Raw genomic sequence first — 6,685 nt, 5'->3', positions numbered from 1 at the left:
AGCTACTTGGCTTATTTGTGCTAGAGAAACGTTGTGTAATATATATGTACTTTTTATTTAAGAAAAAAGAAAGAAAAAAATCACGGATATAAAAGAAAGTGTCTACTTTTATTTTCATATAATCTATCGAAGTCTTTCAAAGAATTTATCAAGTAGTTAGCTACTTCACTTGTCATATTAGGTGACAAAGTGAGAATTAAGCTTTAAACTTTGTCACTTTAGAATTTTAAGATACAAAAAGGATTCTAAAATACCTCAAATGAAGTAACTTGTTTTCTACTAATGTTTAAGTTGCTTTTCTTCATCAATTATATATTTATTTACTTTTACATGTGAATTTTATTCAAAAACAACTAGCATTCAATTTAGGCCTCACGATACTGAGTCGATATATTTAAAGTAGTACAAACAGAAATGTCTAATTTAAGCATGTTTATTTTTTATTGAAAATAATAATTGACTATGTTATGTTACCTTTATAGCTAACTTTATATATTAGCTAAGAGATTAAGTTATATTTTTACGAATAATTGAATAATTTAACTATTCAGTTTAAGTTTAATACCAAACAAAGGTACTTTAATTTAGAAATTTTTATTTAATTGATCTTTTCATAATTTAAAAATTTTATTATTTCTCTTATGCTCAATTTATAAAACATTAGAGAAGTATTATTTAAGTCATTTATTGCAAATTAAAATCATATATAAGACTTGAAATTGACACATTTATTGTGAACGCATCTCAGAATGTAATTCTAAGTTACTAATCCATCTCAAAAACTACAAAAATTTATTTTCCATATCCTTACAAGACCTTAGATAAGCATTCAAAAGTAATGAATATCTTTTGGTTTCAAAATATGAATATGTAGATCAATTCAAACTATTTGAAAAACAAACTATTTTCATTGTACTACAACAAGTATAAGGTGTTACTTCATTTATGTTAAAAATATTGTACTAGAGAAAATCGTGTGTACATCTTGCATTCTTTTAAGGAACTAAGCACATACTGAAAGAAGAAAATGTTTCTAACATTGTTAATACACTCTCACATTATATACATTACTACATTTTGAACATTTGGTAAGTGTTAGTGATTATTATAAATTTATATATAAAGTAACATTTATACTCAAATGTTAGTAAATATATATAATTTTTTTAAAAAACTTTAAAAATATTACCTATTCCTAAAACACTGGAAATCAAATCAGAGACCTAACCTAATGGTTGGGACAGAAGAAAGATCGGGGAACCTGCTAGCACTCTCAATCTCACTCCAAATGTTGTTCTCCTTCGCACTCTTGCTTTCAATCTCATTGGCGCTCTCGATCGTGCTTCTCCGCTCCTTGAATCTCTCTCTCATTTCAACAAATTCTAGGGTTGGGTTTGTTATTTTTTGTTTTGAGGTGAGTCTAATGGAGGAGAAGAAGAACCTCCTTTCGTGTTCTTTCTTCTCTTACTGATTTTGATTCAGATCTGAATCGTGCATATGTAATTTCTCGCCTCTAGTTCATCTTCTTGTCGCATGCACTGTCGTTGCGCTGTCCTCTTCTCGCTTGCGCCATCGTGTTCTCCCTGCGCAATTGTCTTCTTGCCAGTTCTATCATTTGCTCATCCCAAGGCTTGGTGAGTTCCAGTTCTCTTGTTCAGTTATCTTGCTCCTTCAATCCTCCTTAATCTTTACTTGATAATTAATCTATAATTAATTTGATGTATAATTATTAGTTAATTTAGGTTTTTAATTGCTTACTTAGTAGTTAGGTTTTGAATTTAGGTTTTAATTAAGTTGTTTATTTGAATTTAGGTATAAATTAGTTTAGTTACACTATCTTTTTAATTATTATTCATTCTATTTTTCCATTTGACTATAACAGTTCTAGTATTTAATTTCAGTTACTCCTTTTCAATTTTTACCACATAAGTTCTGATTTTACACCGATTCTGTTTTTGAAAAGCCTTCATGTTTCATATACTATTACTCATAGGTTGCAGAATGCGATACTTGTTTGTTGCATTTTTTGGAAATTTATTCTATTTCTAATTAAATTATTGATTATCTTTCTAAATAAATCCTCCTATAGAAGGTTATCAAACTATGGGGTTAAAACTCACAACTCTTCTGATTGACGAGTTTAAGACTTATATTGCGCAAATGATTCCTAAGAATAATATAGACACACCATTAACAACAATTCAACTATTAGTTTTAGTCGATGCACATATATTTACATAATGTGAATTTACATACCAAATGATGGATGATCCTGGAATTTGGTGATTAATCTTCCCCAAACTTTAGCATTTCTGTTAGCAAGTTTTCTTTATATATAATGAGAATGTGGGATTCTTGCACCTTTAATGAGGGTTCCAGTGCCACTAAGGTAGTTGTAATCAATCCTTGATGAAAGAGCACCACTACACAGGTCTCCTTTATTCTAATTTTACCCATAGGGGATTCATGTCCTACTGTTGATGTTAGCATGCACATAAAGTTACTAAGATCTGTTAGATAATAACCTATAGCATACATATAGTTACTTGAAAATATTTTAGTAAGTCACCTATCAGCTCAAGGCATTATTGATTTCACATCTTAAACTAAAATATGCTTCTTTCTCTAGGTAGGTCTGTGATCTGGATAAATAATATAATTGTCTACTGTTAAGTTACTATAATTGTAGATCTCATCACATTTTCTAAACAAAAGTTTACACTCAGTTTTTTGTTATGGCCTTTACATCCTTAAGCCTATGAAAATGATTGCGTCTATGTATAATTTAATTTGGTTCCCTGCAGTTATCTTTTTTCTGCTCACTGATTAAATGTATATTTTCTATTTTGATGATTTGGTTCCTAAATATATGGTAGTTATTGCTAGCATCATGCATCGCAATTTCTAAAATAATTTGGAGTAGCTACTTGTAATTCAAATACTAGTCTTGTGGGAAGATGCATCCTCCTTTAACGTTGCACAAGCACCCAATGTGCACTGAAGTGAGTTTATTTGCTAATCAGTTGTTATTTTTGGTCGTGTGTTTAAGATATTGTATTGTATGTATTACTAGTATGGGTATTATGATTTGATATGTGTTAATTTTCCATTAACATGGATAATAGCTAGTTAGTTGTAGGACTTTTGTTCCTAAACACAAGACTTCAGTTGCTTAATATGTAGTGTAAGTAAATTCTTACCTGCTAGGAGAGCAAGAGAAAGTTTATATTTTGTGTGTTGCCAGGAATTATATTTGAGGTTGTGTTAATTAATTGTTGCTAGAAATAACATTTTTGGGCATATTATTGAGCTATTCCAAAAGTGTCATGTGGAACACCCTATTGGCTTTATGTTATCTTATTTTATGTAGCTTAATTTTGACTCTGAAATATAAATTCAATAATTTTTTATGGATTTCTGTAATTCTATATAAAGAGTTCACTTTCTTCACTTTTATCATTTACTAATTCAATACCATAATCTGTCCCTTTCTCTTATGTGATACTATTGTCTTTCTTTAAAGAAACGAATAGTATCAGTGTTTACCCTTGAGAATTCATAAGATTTAATGTGAAGTCAATCCAAATAATGTTGTATTGTATCTTCAAAACTGAAAGGATATTTTGTTGGTTCATAGCTATCATACGGCAAATAGTCTGCTTATTTACTAAAACTGAAAGCGATGGAAATTATGGATTGATAATATGTTCTCTTGGAAAAAGTTTAGTTCTTAAATCTATTTTTGTTCTGCTTCAATTTAAACATGTACTCATGGTCTCAAATATTTGTTCTCGAGCATGTTTTCAAAGTGGAACAAGAAGGAGGAGATCGACTGGAGTTACATTGAATTTGTTGACAATCAATACATTCTAGATCTCAAAGAAATTAGGCAATTTTTACATTTGTTTTACTGTAATAGGCCATTTTCACATTTTAATTTTGTATTTAATCATGTAAGCATATTGAAGAAATAGAAAAATTGACTTATTGGACCAATTTTAATGTTTAAATATCTTGGGCTTAATTTGTAAAGTGGATGTAGAATATGTAGTTGAAGAAAAAAAAATTAATTCAATATTTTGTGCATTTAAATGTTACTAAAGATCTATTGTAATATTTTTTTTATTGTTAGCAAAGAAAATCTTTTGTAACATTTATTAGAGTATTGTTATAGAAGATCTATGGTAACATTTTCTAAATGTTACAAAAAATATTTATAGTAACATTTTTCTAAGTGTTACAGAAAATATCTATGGTAATATTTTTTAAAATGTTACAAAAAATATCTATAGTAATATTTTTTAGGTTTAATTACTCTATTGGTCCCTATAGTTTTGCGAAATTTTCAATTAGGTCTCTATACTTTTTTTCCTTTTAATTGGGTCCCTGCACTAATTTTTTTTCAATTAAGTCCCTCTTAGCAGTAATCGGCTTAATTTTATAGGGACCTAACTAAAAAAAAAATTGGTGCAGGGACCTAAATAAAAGAAAAAAAAGTGTATGGACCAATTAAAAAAAATTTAGTGCAAGGACTCAATTAAAAAGAAGAAAAAAAGTATAGGGACCTAATTGAAAATTTTGTGAAACTATAGGGACCAACAGAGTAATTAAACCTATTTTTTAAGTGTTACAAAATTGTCTATAGTAACATTTTTTTAAGTGTTACAAAAATATCTTTTATAACATTTCTCTAAGTGTTACCATGAATAGTCTATTGTAATATTTCTCATAATATTACTATAGAATATCTTTTGTAATATTTTTATTGAATATTATTAAATCTTAAGAAAAATATTAGTAAAACTCTTTAGTGACATAGAGTATGTTTAATATTTGTTAAAATGTTACTAATATACATAGATAACATTTTAATATGATTTGGCAACATTTTCTAAATATTAGTAAAAGTCAAGTATGTAGTAGTAATACAAGTTAGGGGACCATACAAAAAAAAGATTGAATGTATTACTTAATATTTTCTACAAGTGTTAATTGTAAGTTATTTAATTTTTATTTTTTTTATTTTCTTTCATTTTTTATATAGTCTTCTTACATTAGAGTAATCTAGGTTACACTTTTTATATCTCATACCAGATTAGTAAACACATATTTGAGTAGTTCTTACATTTTATATTTTATTAGAACAAGAATATCATATTTTGTGTATCTATCTCGTACGCATATTTATTATACTCTTTGTACTTTAATGTTGTAGACATTAATTATAAGTTGAGAAGACTTGAAATAAGAATATCTAAAATTCTTAGATCCTGTCCAGATCAAAATTAAGCTTTATAAGATTTGAGTAATAGTATCTAAAATTCTTAGATTCTTGATAATCTAAGTCAGTATTAGTCAAATAAAATTTGAGAAAAAAATATGTTGCAAACACTTATTCAATAGTAAAATTTTTTAAATAAATTTTTATTGAGATCTAGACATAGACATTATTAGCCAAACTAACATACTTGATGATGTCCAGTCTTTTGAACCTTTTTTTTCTTTTCATTTTCTATATCTATTTAGAACCATAGAAGTTGTTTATTTGAACAAGAGCTTATCTTTATTTTTTGCCATAGACCTCATAAATAGTTTAAAACTAAATCTAAATTTTTTAAATTGTATCCGACTAAATCTCTTTTATTGCTCACAAGTCTTAATAGACCACCATTGTTTAATGGTGATAGTTGTCCCTATTGTAAAGACAAGATGAGACTCTTGATTGAGTTCACAAATCTTGACATGTAGGACATATCTGAGAATGAAAACTACATTTCAACTAACACAATCACTAGAAAAAATGGAAAGATAACTAAAATAGTGGTTTCTAGAAAAAGTTGGACTAACAATCATAAAACCAAAGTCAAATAAACTCCAAAGCTTAATAGTTTCTAATTTATGTCATCAATGAATCTAAGCATGATAAGATTATTTTTTGTAATACTACCAAGTAGAACTGGGACATAATTAAAATACTAAATGAAGGAACAAGAGAGGTAAAAAAATAAAAAAGAAGGTAAAATTATTAACAAAATGTCAACTAGAATTTTGAATATGATTCGGCCACACCTTCACTAATATTCGACTGGTTTAGAACATTCTAAAAAGTTTATATATGAAAAGGTACCCATGACAACAACTATAAAGCAAGAAAAGAATCTAAAAATCCTAAGCCTTGACGAACTCTTTGACTCATTAAAAGTACATGAATATGTGCTAGCAATACTTCTAGGTGAGGTTACTAAAAAGATCAAGTCTTTGCATTAAATCTCGGAAAGGGAAAAGATATTAATGGTCAATGAAGAATTTGAGCACAAAGACCTAGAAGATACAAAAGACTACTAGCTTGCTTGTAACGACCCAATATTTAGCTTATCATGACAAATACTAACCATCGGGTTCTGCTAATCATCGGGTGTTACTCACCAGTCAATCTGTGATGCTCTAGACTCTGTATTTAGTTATATAATATTGAGCCTATTACACTTCTAATATGTGACTTGTTGTATGTTAACCTGAGTTAGTAAAGTAGGTAAAAATTTGCAGTAATCATAAACACAGAGATAAACAAATTATAACACAATATGTTGTGAAGACCTCATATAAACATACAGAGAATAAATTTATTCATACAAGTTATAAGATAGCTCCACCTCAACCTAAACTCTATTAATAAAATGCATAT

The sequence above is a fragment of the Arachis ipaensis genome, chromosome B05, assembly GCF_000816755.2.
Source record: "Arachis ipaensis cultivar K30076 chromosome B05, Araip1.1, whole genome shotgun sequence".
NCBI classification, from domain to species: Eukaryota; Viridiplantae; Streptophyta; class Magnoliopsida; order Fabales; family Fabaceae; genus Arachis; species Arachis ipaensis.
Note: the sequence above shows the minus strand (reverse complement) of the source record.